General features: G+C 46.1%; 1 protein-coding gene across 4 annotated transcripts in view; it reads left to right on the forward strand.

Moving 5' to 3' along the window:
* The window catches only part of LOC110491229 (mechanosensitive cation channel TMEM63B), a 96,744-nt gene that overhangs the window by 3,130 nt on the left and 77,240 nt on the right, over nt 1-16,374 (forward strand). The window lies entirely within an intron of this gene.

Consider the following 16,374-nt stretch of genomic DNA (forward strand, 5'->3'; position numbering starts at 1 on the left):
GAGAGAAGGCCGACGCTCCAACTTTTGGCGAAACTCACTCGTTCCAACTCCTTTCCCCCACTCTGCTCCGCTCACACCACTCTGCTACCATCTAGCAGATGGAGACTGATAGAAGCTGTTTATCTCCATCACTAGCTGGCTACAGCCCGGTACTTTAGAGACTGCTGCCTCATGTATATAGAGTCATTGAACACTGGTCACTAACAATGTTTACATTGTGTTTTACTCATTTTATATGTATAACACTGTATTCTAGTCATGGTTCATCCTATATAACTACTGTTGTCCACTTCATATGTATATACTGTATTCTAGTCGTGGTTCATCCTGTTGTCCACTTCATATGTATATACTGTATTCTAGTTCATCCTATATAACTACTGCTGTCCACTTCATATGTATATACTGTATTCTAGTCATGGTTCATCCTATATAACTACTGCTGTCCACTTCATATGTATATACTGTATTCTAGTCATGGTTCATCCTGCTGTCCACTTCATATGTATATACTGTATTCTAGTCATGGTTCATCCTGCTGTCCACTTCATATGTATATACTGTATTCTAGTCGTGGTTCATCCTGTTGTCCACTTCATATGTATATACTGTATTCTAGTTCATCCTATATAACTACTGTTGTCCACTTCATATGTATATACTGTATTCTAGTCCTGGTTCATCCTATATAACTACTGTTGTCCACACCTTTTCTATCCATATACTGTCAATACTATTGATACACACCATTTTATATAGATATATATTTATTAGTTATTTGGCATTCGATAGATGAAACAGTGAGTGACAAGGGCCTATTTGAACGTTTCAATAAGAAACTTTTGTTTTATTTTATCAAAACATTTTTGCTACACCGTGTGCCATCATGACTCTCTCAAAACGGTCAAAACAAAAATGTTCCAATGCAAGTATTCTACTAGCCAGGCAGGGAAAGAGGGAAAGTAGACTGTCAATTGATGAGGACTTGGCCTATCGGAAATGGCTGCGGTTAATTAACAAAGTCAAAGACAGTCAATAGATTGACAATCTCTGTGTACACAAGGACAGAGTAAAAACCTCTGCATGTTGAAGTAGTGCACAGTTCGACTAGGCTGCCTGTGGTTGTTTGGCATGCATAATGACCTGTAGATCAATGACTGGCAGGGTTTTCGTTAGCTGGCAATTGACAGCTTTTTGGCCAATTAAAAAAAATGATAATAATTGAAAGGCCAATCAATTAAACTGTTGCCGGGCAAAATTACTGGGACAAAAAATAATATCTAAATGCAAAATAATGCTTCTTATTCATTGATGGAAATGGCAGTCTATGTATATACATTTGACCTTCATGCTTATTGGTCTTTTGGTTAATTTGCATAATTAAAATTGGCCTGTTTTTGGTATTTTCATGAATCATCACGTATCTTATTTATCCAACGTAACTATCACACGTGCACAGCACTATTTTGAGCGGGGTTTCTCCTCCTGCTCAGCTGCTCGGCTGCCGGAGTAAAACACGTGCTTTAATAAGCCCTTTCATTGCGTAACGATCATAAATGCAATTGCGTGCAGACGTTTTAAAAGGAGATACTATTTTTTTATTTCATTTTTTTTTATTTTATTTTTTGTTCTGTTTAGAATGGTGTTTCCCCCAGGTGTTCTGTTTAGAATGGTGTTTTCCCAGGTGTTCTATTTAGAATGGTGTTTTCCCCAGGTGTTCTGTTTAGAATGGTGTTTTCCCCAGGTGTTCTGTTTAGAATGGTGTTTTCCCCAGGTGTTCTGTTTAGAATGGTGTTTTCCCCAGGTGTTCTGTTTAGAATGGTGTTTTCCCCAGGTGTTCTGTTTAGAATGGTGTTTTCCCCAGGTGTTCTGTTTAGAATGGTGTTTCCCCAGGTGTTCTGTTTAGAATGGTGTTTTCCCCAGGTGTTCTGTTTAGAATGGTGTTTCCCCAGGTGTTCTATTTAGAATGGTGTTTTCCCAGGTGTTCTATTTAGAATGGTGTTTTCCCCAGGTGTTCTGTTTAGAATGGTGTTTTCCCAGGTGTTCTGTTTAGAATGGTGTTTTCCCAGGTGTTCTGTTTAGAATGGTGTTTTCCCCAGGTGTTCTGTTTAGAATGGTGTTTTCCCCAGGTGTTCTATTTAGAATGGTGTTTTCCCAGGTGTTCTTTTTAGAATGGTGTTTTCCCCAGGTGTTCTGTATAGAATTGTGTTTTCCCCAGGTGTTCTGTTGAGAGAGAGAGAGAGAGAGAGAGACCAATGTTCTGCTTGCTTTCATGAAAGTTCGATGAGGCTTTCTGTGGCTGTAGGGTCTTTTCCTCTATCTTAATCGGACAAGTTCGAGAACAACATCTTGTTAAAATACAAGCTTCCAACCCCTTTTATCTGTGACTGGGGAAACAGCTTGCTAATGTTCGACTTTAAAAAAATAAAAAAAACATTTAAGGTCTGCTGTGAAGATCAGACCAGACCTCTGTTAGAAAACAGCTCTCAATGTCTCCTCTCACTGCTGTACTGTTGCTGCCCACAAGACTTGTTTACTGTGACTCCATTCTCCATTGTGTAGGAAGACACAGCTGTGAAGATGGGCTGTATTCATTATGGTGCAACGGAGAAAAAAAACAACAACAACATTTTGCAACAGAAAGCAACAACAACAAAAAAAAGCGAGTGTTTATTGGTTGCCTGTTTGGTTGCCTGTTTTCTTCAAGCACAGCTAGAGCATTGGAAATGATTTCAAACACTTTGAAGCCAGGTGTTCACGTAATATCAGTCGGGTTTGCTTGGTCATATATGAACATGAACATGACCTAATCATATCGTTATTGCTGTTCTGTTCTGTATCATGTAGGTCATGTTAAAAAGGGATTGTGACTAACGGGTTGCATTTAGAAAGTAACCTACTCAACTCTGATTTATAGGTGCATAGTGAGTGACGTTCATTACTTCAAGGTTATTATCCTGTTATAGACTGAGTGTAAAAAAACATTAGGAACACCTGCTCTTTCCATGACACACAGACTGAGTGTACAAAACATTAGGAACACCTGCTCTTTCCATGACACAGACTGACCAGGTGAATCCAGGTGAAAGTTATAATCCCTTATTGATGTCACTCTGTTAAATCCACTTCAATCAGTGTAGATGAAGGGGAGGAGACGTGGTTAAAGAAGGATTTTTAAGTCTTGAGACAACTGAGACATGGATTGTGTATGTGTCCCATTCAGAGGGTGAACAGACAAGACAAAATATTTAAATGCCTTTGAACGGGGGTATGGTAGTAGGTGCCAGGTGCACAGGTTTGTGTCAAGGACTGCAACGCTGCGCTCCTGACAACATGTGCTGCCATAGAATGAATAAAACTGCGTAGACATTCCAGTCAATCATGGCATAATGGGTTGACTGGTGGCTATTGCGAGTGTTCCGATAGAAACAAAGCAGGAAGTAAAAGCAGGAAGTGTACCCATCAATGTGCTGTCGTTTTGTTGATTCAACATACATTCTATTGCATGAGCCACATCACTTAACATAATTTGAATGAACATTCTACATCACCATGGAAACGATTGCATCACAATACCAGGCAGCCATTGTGAGTGGACCCATGCGTTTTACAAGACACATTTCCAGTCTTAGAGGTTCCAAGCCTGTTCTGTTTATTCTATTTCTATGTTTACTGCTGTTGCATTGTTGGCGGTGTTGCCTAGGCAACTGAAGATTAGTTTGCTACAAGACCTTGCTTGTTTCAGCAAGGAGCAGCAAAGCCTCATCCATCATGTTGTTAAGAGTCCATGTTACCACAGAAATGGACTCAACCGCACGCATCAGTGCCTGGCTGTACCCTCTTCAAATCCAAATCAAATTTTATTGGTCACATTCACATGGTTAGCCGATGTTAATGCAAGTGTAGCGAAATGCTTGTGCTTCTAGTTCCAACAGCGCAGTAATATCTAACAAGTAATCTAACAATTCCCCAACAACTACCTAATACACACAAATCTAAAGGGATGGAATAAGAAAATGTACATATAAATATGGATGAGCGGCATAGGCATGGTTCAGTAGACGGTATAAGGTACAGTATATACATATGAGATGAGTAATGTAAGATATGTAAACATTATTCAAGTGGCCAGTGATATGAGTCTCTATGTTGGCAGCAGCCTCTCTGTGTTAGTGATGGCTGTTTAGCAGTCTGATGGCCTTGATAGAAGCTGTTTTTCAGTCTCTCGGTCCCAGCTTTGATGCACCTGTACGGACCTCGCCTTCTGGATGATAGCGGGGTGAACAGGCCGTGACTCGGGTGGTTGATGTCCTTGATGTTGAATGCTGAGCTGTAGTCAATGAACAGAATTCTTACATAGGTATTCCTCTTGTCCAGATGGGATAGGGCAGTTTGATGGCGATTGCATCGTCTGTGGACCTGTTGGGGCGGAATGCAAACTGAAGTGGGTCTAGGGTGGCAGGTAAGGTGGAGGTGATATGATCCTTGACTAGTCTCTCAAAGCACTTCATGATAACAGAAGTGAGTGCTACGGGGCAGTAGTCAAATCAAATTTAACATTTCTAGGCTGATGATAATCTAGAATAGGGCAGAATAGGAGCTATTGGCCTTGTGGGTCAATTCATAGCCTGTCAATCATTTAAGGACATCAACATTGCTGCTGTACAAAGCTAGGTATTGAGTTAGCCTAGTAACACAGAGGGTTATACCACAAAGCAGGATCAAGGAATTAACCTGCTAACTTGCCTAAATATTATAACGTTTGTTACTCTTTTAAAAAAATAAAATAAAATAGGCATGGTCTACTTAATTCAACACCAAGAAAACATATCTAAATGTAGCTTTCTTTACGAACCAGAAAATCTATAGTTATTTCTGGTAGCTGGCTAACTCATTGATCATGCTTTGTAATAGATCCTTCTGGATTGCCACGATGTCACACAACTGGAGGCTAATCAGTTGAGTGTTTTTAGAAAACCTTAAAGATATTTGATAAGGGTCCAATCCAGCCGTACAGGCGGTGAATCTCTTCCGGCCCACACTGGGGGAGACTTCTAGTTGAAGTGAAGTGACCAAAGAAATAAACACACTGTTTTTATCAAAATTAAAGTGACCCACTTTTTTTATGCTTATGTTAAGGTACAATCTGTAATATTTACAGCTGTTAAACCTCAAATGGTCATTTAATTTACCTGAACACTCATATTATGCAAGACAAGAGGTTAGCAGTCTTTTCAAACAACCGTAGGCCTATATTTTGGGGTTATGATGGGGCAAGACAGTTAGGCTATATTTGGCTCATAAGGCATGTTCTTGAAGACTGCCTACTTCTTGTTTTGTATAGTTGGACTGATAGAGCAGTTGTTATTTGAGGTGATCTGGCCCGCGCAGCTGTCTGTCTAGATGGCCTGTCTGTCTAGATGGCCTGTCTGTCTAGATTGGCTGTCTGTCTAGATTGGCTGTCTGTCTAGATGGGCTGTCTGTCGAGATGGCCTGTCTGTCTAGATGGGCTGTCTGTCGAGATGGCCTGTCTGTCTAGATGGCCTGTCTGTCTAGATGGCCTGTCTGTCTAGATGGCCTGTCTGTCTAGATGGCCTGTCTGTCTAGATGGCCTGTCTGTCTAGATGGCCTGTCTGTCTAGATGGCTCTCACTCTGGTCCCAGCTGATTCTCACTCTGGTCCCAGCTGACTCTCACTCTGGTCCCAACTGATTCTCACTCTGGTCCCAACTGATTCTCACTCTGGTCCCAACTGATTCTCACTCTGGTCCCAACTGATTCTCACTCTGGTCCCAACTGATTCTCACTCTGGTCCCAACTCTCAACCAGACGGTTCAAAACAAACAGATTGAGAACCAAACTAGTTAGTAGGCTGCATCGATACTTGAGTGGTAGGTCTACAGTCCTGACTGGTAGGCCAACAGGCTGTCACAGGTTTATAGGCCCACAGGCTACAGGTTTATAGGCCAACAGGCTGTCACAGGTTTATAGGCCAACAGGCTGTCACAGGTTTATAGGCCAACAGGCTGTCACAGGTTTATAGGCCCACAGGCTACAGGTTTATAGGCCAACAGGCTGTTACAGGTTTATAGGCCAACAGGCTGTTACAGGTTTATAGGCCAACAGGCTGTTACAGGTTTATAGGCCCACAGGCTACAGGTTTATAGGCCAACAGGCTGTTACAGGTTTATAGGCCAACAGGCTGCTACAGGTTTATAGGCCCACAGGCTGTTACAGGTTTATAGGCCAACAGGCTGTCACAGGTTTATAGGCCAACAGGCTGTTACAGGTTTATAGGCCAACAGGCTGTCACAGGTTTATAGGCCAACAGGCTGTTACAGGTTTATAGGCCAACAGGCTGTTACAGGTTTATAGGCCAACAGGCTGTTACAGGTTTATAGGCCAACAGGCTGTTACAGGTTTATAGGCCCACAGGCTGCTACAGGCTGCTACAAATACTCCTTCAAGAGATGGTTCACTCCACTCAAAACATGTCTGAGTATTCCACTGAACAAACCTTTTCTTAGCCTCATTGTTCTTCCATTCTATCAAGCCCGGGGATGGGCATCTCCAGTCCTCTGGTCGTGTCCCACTTTTCCCCCATCCCTAGCAAACAGCTGATTTTAAACAAATTGCCTTCTAAACTGAAGCTCATGATTAGTTGATTATTGGAGTCAGGTGTGCTGGCTGGGGCAAAAGAGACAACTCCAGTCCTCGGGGGCCTGATTGGGTTCACTCCAAACCTAATCTAACACACCTGATTGGGTTCACTCCAAACCTAATCTAACACACCTGATTGGGTTCACTCCAAACCTAATCTAACACACCTGATTGGGTTCACTCCAAACCTAATCTAACACACCTGATTGGATTATCTACAAACCAAAACTAATACACCTGATTGGGTTCACTATAAACCTAATCTAGTTGATTCTAATAATTAGCTGGTTGATAAGATGAACCAGGTTAGTTACAACTGGCGTTGGAGTTATAACCTACAGGAGGGTAGTTCTCCAGGAACAGGGTTGGAGTTCAAACCTACAGGTGGGTTTCTCTCCAGGAACAGGGTTGGAGTTAGAACCTACAGGAGGGTAGCTCTCCAGAAACAGGGTTGGAGTTAAAACCTACAGGTGGGTTTCTCTCCAGGTTTCTCTCCAGGAACAGGGTTGGAGTTAAAACCTACAGGAGGGTCTCTCTCCTGGAACAGTGTTGCAGTTATAACCTACAGGAGGGTAGCTCTCCAGAAACAGGGTTGGAGTTAAAACCTACAGGTGGGTTTCTCTCCAGGTTTCTCTCCAGGAACAGGGTTGGAGTTAAAACCTACAGGAGGGTCTCTCTCCTGGAACAGTGTTGCAGTTATAACCTACAGGAGGGTCTCTCTCCAGGAACAGGGTTGGAGTTAAAACCTACAGGAGGGTTTCTCTCCAGGGACAGGGTTGTGGACGCCCGATCTAGCTTATCCTCCCCAGCCCACAACACAGATTATTTTGAGCCAGTCAGGCCAGTAGACGAGCAATCAGCCCATTGACTCTACCCATCTAGCAGACGGTGAATTTAGTTTAACCAGGGCTCAGCATGTGATTGTCTCCCCCATTGCCTCCATGCTCCTTTTGTTTGTACTGTTGTGAGAATCTCTGGCAGAACGTGGCGGTGGTGTCATGGCAACCGGCTCCAGGTCAGGTGGGCTAGCTTGGTGACGGTGGTAGCCCAGTCACACTGTTTCCATGCGGAGTCATTCACAGGGTGCACTTACCAGGCCTGTATATCTGTGGTACCAGGCCTGTATATCTGTGGTACCTAGCCTGTATATCTGTGGTACCAGGCCTGTATATCTGTGGTACCAGGCCTGTATATCTGTGGTACCTAGCCTGTATATCTGTGGTACCAGGCCTGTATATCTGTGGTACCAGGCCTGTATATCTGTGGTACCTAGCCTGTATATCTGTGGTACCTAGCCTGTATATCTGTGGTACCTAGCCTGTATATCTGTGGTACCTAGCAAAAGTATTCATCCCCCTTGGCGTTTTTCCTATTTTGTTGCATTAAAACCTGAAATTTAAATTGATTTATATTTGGATTTCATGTAATGGACATACACAAAATAGTGAAATGAAAAAAAAAAAAACTAGTTGTTTAAAAAATGTAAAATATTGACAAGTGGTGCGTGCAACCAATTACCTTCAGAAGTCACATAATTAGTTAAAGTCCACCTGTGTGCAATCGAAGTGTCACATGATCTCAGTATATATATAGACCTGTTCTGAAAGGCCCCAGAGTCTGCAACACCACTAAGCAAGGGGCACTACCAAGCAAGTGGCACCATGAAGATCAAGGAGCTCTCCAAACAGGTCAGGGACAAAGTTGTGGGGAAGTACAGATCAGGGTTGGGTTATAAAAAAATATCAATATCTTTGAACATCCACGGAGCATCATTAAATCCACGATTAAAACATTTGACGAATATGGCACCACAACAAACCTGCCAAGAGAGGGCCGCACACCAAAACTCAGGGACCTCAGGGCCTAGTCAAAGCCCAGACCTCAATCCAATTGAGAATCTGTGGTATGACTTAAAGATTGCTGTACACCAGCAGAACCCATCCAACTTGAAGGAGCTGGAGCAGTTTTGCCTTGAAGAATGGGCAAAAATCCAAGTGGCTATATGTGCCAAGCTTATAGAGACATACCCCAAGAGACTTGCAGCTGTAATAATGGCTGCAAACGGTGACTCAACAAAGTATTGACCTAGTGGGGGTGAATAGTTATGCACGCTCAAGTCCTGTTTCTTTTGTCTTATTTCTTGTTTGTTTCACATAAAAAAAATGTTTTTCTAATCTTCAAAGTGGTAGGCATGTTGTGTAAATCAAATTATTCAAATCCCCCCCCCCCCCAAAAAAAATATATTTTAATTCCAGGTTTAGCTCAACAACCTGACTCAAACAGAGAGGAATGCTATGTATGTTAGCTAGCTAGTTTAGCTCAACAACCTGACTCAAACAGAGAGGAATGCTATGTATGTTAGCTAGCTGGCTAAGACCATTCTTATCAACACTGGAACTCATCAGTTATGGTAAGCTTTCACTTTGGTTAATGTATTGCCACCGGGGCCCCGCCGGAATAACTGATAAACTGCTTGCTGTACACTGTACTACGTGATTGTAGCGGGTTTACTAACTCATTAGTTCTAGTAGCTTGACTAGGACCTTAGTTAATATGGTGACAACGATGTAGGCTGTGTAGCGTTTATGGCATGAAGGTTTGGTTTGGAGAGGTTTTTCGGCCAGGTCACAGACGGTGTGTTGTGTTGTGCACAAGTCCACAAGCGAAGGGAAAAGGTGAGAGGAAGAGAGATATACAATTATACAACGAGCAAAGTGATGATGACGGTTGTATGTTGCTGCTATGAAAGTTAACTCTATGTGCGGTGGGGATCATTCCGCCGGTTCTGTTGAAAAATGTTTCTTAAACGGAAGAAAACAACACCAGGCTTAGAAGTTGAAGGCCTCCAGCCGATACTGTCATATAGTCAGTCAGTGTATAGACTAGGCCCAGTAGAGGTTGTGCACCCGATACTGGAGGAGGTGGATAGGCCTGGAGGAGGTGGATAGTAGGCCTGGAGGAGGTGGATAGGCCTGGAGGAGTTGGATAGGCCTGGAGGATACTGGAGGAGGTGGATAGGCCTGGAGGAGGTGGATAGGCCTGGAGGAGGTGGATAGGCCTGGAGGAGTTGGATAGGCCTGGAGGATACTGGAGGAGGTGGATAGGCCTGGAGGAGGTGGATAGGCCTGGAGGAGTTGGATAGGCCTGGAGGATACTGGAGGAGGTGGATAGGCCTGGAGGAGGTGGACAGGCCTGGAGGAGGTGGACAGGCCTGGAGGAGGTGGACAGGCCTGGAGGAGGTGGATAGGCCTGGAGGAGGTGGATAGGCCTGGAGGAGGTGGATAGGCCTGGAGGATACTGGAGGAGGTGGATAGGCCTGGAGGAGGTGGATAGGCCTGGAGGAGGTGGATAGGCCTGGAGGATACTGGAGGAGGTGGATAGGCCTGGAGGAGGTGGATAGGCCTGGAGGAGGTGGATAGGCCTGGAGGAGGTGGATAGGCCTGGAGGAGGTGGATAGGCCTGGAGGAGGTGGATAGGTGGATAGGCCTGGAGGATACTGGAGGAGGTGGATAGGCCTGGAGGATACTGGAGGAGGTGGATAGGCCTGGAGGATACTGGAGGAGGTGGATAGGCCTGGAGGATACTGGAGGAGGTGGATAGGCCTGGAGGATACTGGAGGAGGTGGATAGGCCTGGAGGATACTGGAGGAGGTGGATAGGCCTGGAGGATACTGGAGGAGGTGGATAGGCCTGGAGGATACTGGAGGAGGTGGATAGGCCTGGAGGATACTGGAGGAGGTGGATAGGCCTGGAGGATACTGGAGGAGGTGGATAGGCCTGGAGGAGGTGGATAGGCCTGGAGGAGGTGGATAGGTGGATAGGCCTGGAGGAGGTGGATAGGCCTGGAGGATACTGGAGGAGGTGGATAGGCCTGGAGGATACTGGAGGAGGTGGATAGGCCTGGAGGAGGTGGATAGGCCTGGAGGATACTGGAGGAGGTGGATAGGCCTGGAGGATACTGGAGGAGGTGGATAGGCCTGGAGGATACTGGAGGAGGTGGATAGGCCTGGAGGAGGTGGATAGGCCTGGAGGAGGTGGATAGGTGGATAGGCCTGGAGGAGGTGGATAGGCCTGGAGGATACTGGAGGAGGTGGATAGGCCTGGAGGATACTGGAGGAGGTGGATAGGCCTGGAGGAGGTGGATAGGCCTGGAGGATACTGTAGGAGGTGGATAGGCCTGGAGGATACTGTAGGAGGTGGATAGGCCTGGAGGATACTGTAGGAGGTGGATAGGCCTGGAGGAGGTGGATAGGCCTGGAGGAGGTGGATAGGCCTGGAGGAGGTGGATAGGCCTGGAGGATACTGTAGGAGGTGGATAGGCCTGGAGGATACTGTAGGAGGTGGATAGGCCTGGAGGAGGTGGATAGGCCTGGAGGAGGTGGATAGGCCTGGAGGATACTGTAGGAGGTGGATAGGCCTGGAGGAGGCGGATAGGCCTGGAGGAGGCGGATAGGCCTGGAGGAGGTGGATAGGCCTGGAGGAGGTGGATAGGCCTGGAGGAGGTGGATAGGCCTGGAGGAGGTGGATAGGCCTGGAGGATACTGTAGGAGGTGGATAGGCCTGGAGGATACTGTAGGAGGTGGATAGGCCTGGAGGATACTGTAGGAGGTGGATAGGCCTGGAGGAGGTGGATAGGCCTGGAGGAGGTGGATAGGCCTGGAGGAGGTGGATAGGCCTGGAGGATACTGTAGGAGGTGGATAGGCCTGGAGGATACTGTAGGAGGTGGATAGGCCTGGAGGAGGTGGATAGGCCTGGAGGAGGTGGATAGGCCTGGAGGATACTGTAGGAGGTGGATAGGCCTGGAGGAGGCGGATAGGCCTGGAGGAGGTGGATAGGCCTGGAGGAGGTGGATAGGCCTGGAGGAGGTGGATAGGCCTGGAGGAGGTGGATAGGCCTGGAGGATACTGGAGGAGGTGGGTAGGCCTGGAGGATACTGGAGGAGGTGGGTAGGCCTGGAGGATACTGGAGGAGGTGGGTAGGCCTGGAGGATACTGTAGGAGGTGGGTAGGCCTGGAGGATACTGTAGGAGGTGGATAGGCCTGGAGGATACTGGAGGAGGTGGATAGGCTTGGAGGATACTGGAGGAGGTGGATAGGCCTGGAGGAGGTGGATAGGCCTGGAGGATACTGGAGGAGGTGGATAGGCCTGGAGGATACTGGAGGAGGTGGATAGGCCTGGAGGATACTGGATGAGGTGGGTAGGCCTGGAGGATACTTTAGGAGGTGGATAGGCCTGGAGGATACTGGAGGAGGTGGGTAGGCCTGGAGGATACTGTAGGAGGTGGATAGGCCTGGAGGATACTGTAGGAGGTGGATAGGCCTGGAGGATACTGGAGGAGGTGGATAGGCCTGGAGGATACTGTAGGAGGTGGATAGGCCTGGAGGATACTGTAGGAGGTGGATAGGCCTGGAGGATACTGTAGGAGGTGGATAGGCCTGGAGGATACTGCTTGTCTGCAGGATTTTCTTCTTGTTTGCCTCAGACTAATACGTGCCTTGAACTATGATGTCTGTACACTGTGCGTGGTGTGGCCTAGAGTTTCAGTCAGCCAGTTTAACAGTTGAAGTGCTGACAGAGGGGTTGTTTGTGTGACTTTCAAAAAAGTCCCTCCGTCTCCTTCACAGATTATGCATACTAGATTTGTGGAAATATGTTGACGACAGCTGGGAACATCTTCCATGTGTCCCAAATGGCACCCTATCCCCTATGTAGGCACCCTATTCCCTATGTAGGCACCCTATTCCCTATGTAGGCACCCTATTCCCTATGTAGGCACCCTATTCCCTATGTAGGCACCCTATTCCCTCTGTAGGCACCCTATTCCCTCTGTAGGCACTCTATTCCCTGTGTAGGCACCCTATTCCCTATGTAGGCACCCTATTCCCTATGTAGGCACCCTATTCCCTATATAGGCCTAGTGCACTACTGTGGGTCCTGGTCCAATAAAATGCGGAGACTGATAATAATATGACTCAGTAGATCAGATCAGGTTGATTTTCTTGTTCTGGGTCATTTGATTTATTAAGGCCCTTTGCCATCGTGATATTCTCTACTTCAGTCTGAACTTGTTATGCGTGGCGAGTGTGTCGCCAGTTGTAGGAAGACGTCGTAGTCGACCCAATCAGGTCTGGGGTCTAGCGTTCGTTAGGTACCAAATTGGAAGAGAACACACCGAAACAGGGAGGCACTACCTGGGCTAATTTCTGTTTCCCTGCTGAACACAAACCTGGTCGATGAAGCTGTCTGTTTAGAGGCTAGAGAAATAAGGGATAGTAGGACCCTATACAATCTGTTTATAGGGGATAGTAGGATCCTATACAATCTGTTTATAGGGGATAGTAGGACCCTATAGAATCTGTTTCATAGGGGATAGTAGGACCCTCTACAATCTGTTTCATAGGGGATAGTAGGACCCTATACAATCTGTTCATAGGGGATAGTAGGACCCTATACAATCTGTTTCATAGGGGATAGTGGGACCCTATACAATCTGTTTATAGGGGATAGTAGGACCCTCTACAATCTGTTTATAGGGGATAGTAGGACCCTATACAATCTGTTTCATAGGGGATAGTGGGACCCTATACAATCTGTTTATAGGGGATAGTAGGACCCTCTACAATCTGTTTATAGGGGATAGTAGGACCCTATACAATATGTTTCAGCAGATCCAAGTTATTTTAATTTTGGGAATCTGTTCTCAAGTATTACCACACATAATAGAGAGATGTGATCGTATACAATTGTGTAAGCAAGATTTGACTATTTTTTTTTTCTTCTCCCCAGTCAAATATTATATCTGTTTGGGCTTCTTATGGTCAATTTGCTGCCTGCAAATGATTTTAAATGATGTACCGGCCCCTTGACCATCCACTCAATAATAAAATCATCCCAGGGCTGAATGTAGTTGATAATCCCTGCTCTAGAGCCTACCCCGTTTACCCCTTAAAGGTGGGAGGATACATATGCAAATAAAAGATGACTCTTCATTGGACCTAATAATCAGATCAGATTGTGATGTCATGATCTGGACCCAAAAATTCCATCTCATCTGAACAGGCTGAAATTCCAGGATTATTTTTTTTTTTTTTTCTTCCAAACAGTTCTTACACAAAAAGGGTATTATCATACTTTTCAGTGTTTTATTTCAACCTCCTAGTGTGGAAATCACATTTTTTGACAGCACCAAAATGGTCACGCACACTGGATTACCAAACGCTGCTCATTTGTCCAAACACTAACCCAATTATCCTCCTCCTGGAACGCTGTGACATCATCACCCTGACGTAGAGGGAGGGAGGGAGGGAGGGGGAGGCTGATGGAGAACAATGGGCCAATAGAGGGTACAGGGTTCACACAGACCACAGTCAACCCAGAGAGGAGACAACCTACTCTTCTCAACCAGTGAAAAGAAAGCGATAGAATGCATCCCAAGTAACACCCTGTTCCCTACATAGTGGACTACTTCTTAACCAGAACCCTATGGGCCATATAGTGCTATTTGGGATACATCCGGTGGACGACTTCTTACAAACCCAATATACTATACTGGAAAATGACGAAAACCAAATAGAAACTGTAGGAATGATTTATGTATCTATTAGAGGTCGACCGATTTATGATTTTTCAACGCCGATACCGTTTTACCGGAGGACCAAAAAAATGCCGCTACCGATTAATCGGTCGACCTCTAGTATCTACATTCATGCAGTTTCTTGTGTCCAGATAAAAAAAATCACCCAACAATGAAAGCCAGACAGTCAGGGAGCATCAAATTCCCCAAACGACGGAGGCTGCAGTGCATTGAATCCTCTCTCCTCCAGGAGTTTTATTAAATGTTTAAATTTGACCTTTTATTTAAAGAGGAAAGTCAGTTAAGAACAAATTCTTATTTTCAATGACGGCCTACCGGGGAACAGTGGGTTAACTGCCTTGTTCAGGGGAACAGTGGGTTAACTGCCTTGTTCAGGGGAACAGTGGGTTAACTGCCTTGTTCAGGGGAACAGTGGGTTAACTGCCTTGTTCAGGGGAACAGTGGGTTTACTGCCTTGTCCAGGGGAACAGTGGGTTTACTGCCTTGTTCAGGGGAACAGTGGGTTAACTGCCTTGTTCAGGGGAACAGTGGGTTAACTGCCTTGTTCAGGGGAACAGTGGGTTAACTGCCTTGTTCAGGGGAATTGTGGGTTAAACTGCCTTGTTCAGGGGAACAGTGGGTTAACTGCCTTGTTCAGGGGAACAGTGTGTTAACTGCCTTGTTCAGGGGAACAGTGGGTTAACTGCCTTGTTCAGGGGAACAGTGGGTTAACTGCCTTGTTCAGGGGAACAGTGGGTTAACTGCCTTGTTCAGGGGAACAGTGGGCTAACTGCCTTGTTCAGGGGAAGAGTGGGTTAACTGCCTTGTTCAGGGGAACAGTGGGTTAACTGCCTTGTTCAGGGGCAGATGTTTTTTTAAAGCCTTTTTCAGCTCGGGGATTCGATCCAGCAACATTTTGGTTACTGGCCCTATCCTCTAACCACTAGGCTACCTGTCTCTAACCACTAGGCTTCCTGCTCTAACCACTAGGCTACCTGCTCTAACCACTAGGCTACCTGCTCTAACCACTAGGCTACCTGCTCTAACCACTAGGCTACCTGTCTCTAACCACTAGGCTACCTGTCTCTAACCACTAGACTACCTGTCTCTAACCACTAGACTACCTGTCTCTAACCACTAGGCTACCTGCTCTAACCACTAGGCTTCCTGCTCTAACCACTAGGCTACCTGTCTCTAACCACTAGGCTACCTGTCTCTAACCACTAGACTACCTGTCTCTAACCACTAGGCTTCCTGCTCTAACCACTAGGCTACCTGCTCTAACCACTAGGCTACCTGCTCTAACCACTAGGCTTCCTGCTCTAACCACCAGGCTTCCTGCTCTAACCACTAGACTACCTGTCTCTAACCACTAGGCTTCCTGCTCTAACCACTAGGCTTCCTGCTCTAACCACTAGGCTTCCTGCTCTAACCACTAGGCTACCTGTCTCTAACCACTAGACTACCTGTCTCTAACCACTAGGCTTCCTGCTCTAACCACTAGGCTACCTGCTCTAACCACTAGACTACCTGTCTCTAACCACTAGGCTTCCTGCTCTAACCACTAGGCTTCCTGCTCTAACCACTAGGCTACCTGCTCTAACCACTAGGCTTCCTGCTCTAACCACTAGGCTTCCTGCTCTAACCACTAGGCTACCTGTCTCTAACCACTAGGCTTCCTGCTCTAACCACTAGGCTACCTGTCTCTAACCACTAGACTACCTGTCTCTAACCACTAGGCTTCCTGCTCTAACCACTAGGCTACCTGTCTCTAACCACTAGACTACCTGTCTCTAACCACTAGGCTTCCTGCTCTAACCACTAGGCTACCTGCTCTAACCACTAGGCTTCCTGCTCTAACCACTAGGCTACCTGTCTCTAACCACTAGGCTTCCTGCTCTAACCACTAGGCTACCTGTCTCTAACCACTAGGCTTCCTGCTCTAACCACTAGGCTACCTGCTCTAACCACTAGGCTACCTGTCTCTAACCACTAGGCTACCTGTCTCTAACCACTAGACTACCTGTCTCTAACCACTAGGCTACCTGTCTCTAACCACTAGACTACCTGTCTCTAACCACTAGGCTTCCTGCTCTAACCACTAGGCTACCTGCTCTAACCACTAGGCTTTCTGCTCTAACC

Source organism: Oncorhynchus mykiss, chromosome 16, assembly GCF_057628025.1.
Source record: "Oncorhynchus mykiss isolate SJ-2025 chromosome 16, ASM5762802v1, whole genome shotgun sequence".
In the NCBI taxonomy this organism is placed as follows: Eukaryota; Metazoa; Chordata; class Actinopteri; order Salmoniformes; family Salmonidae; genus Oncorhynchus; species Oncorhynchus mykiss.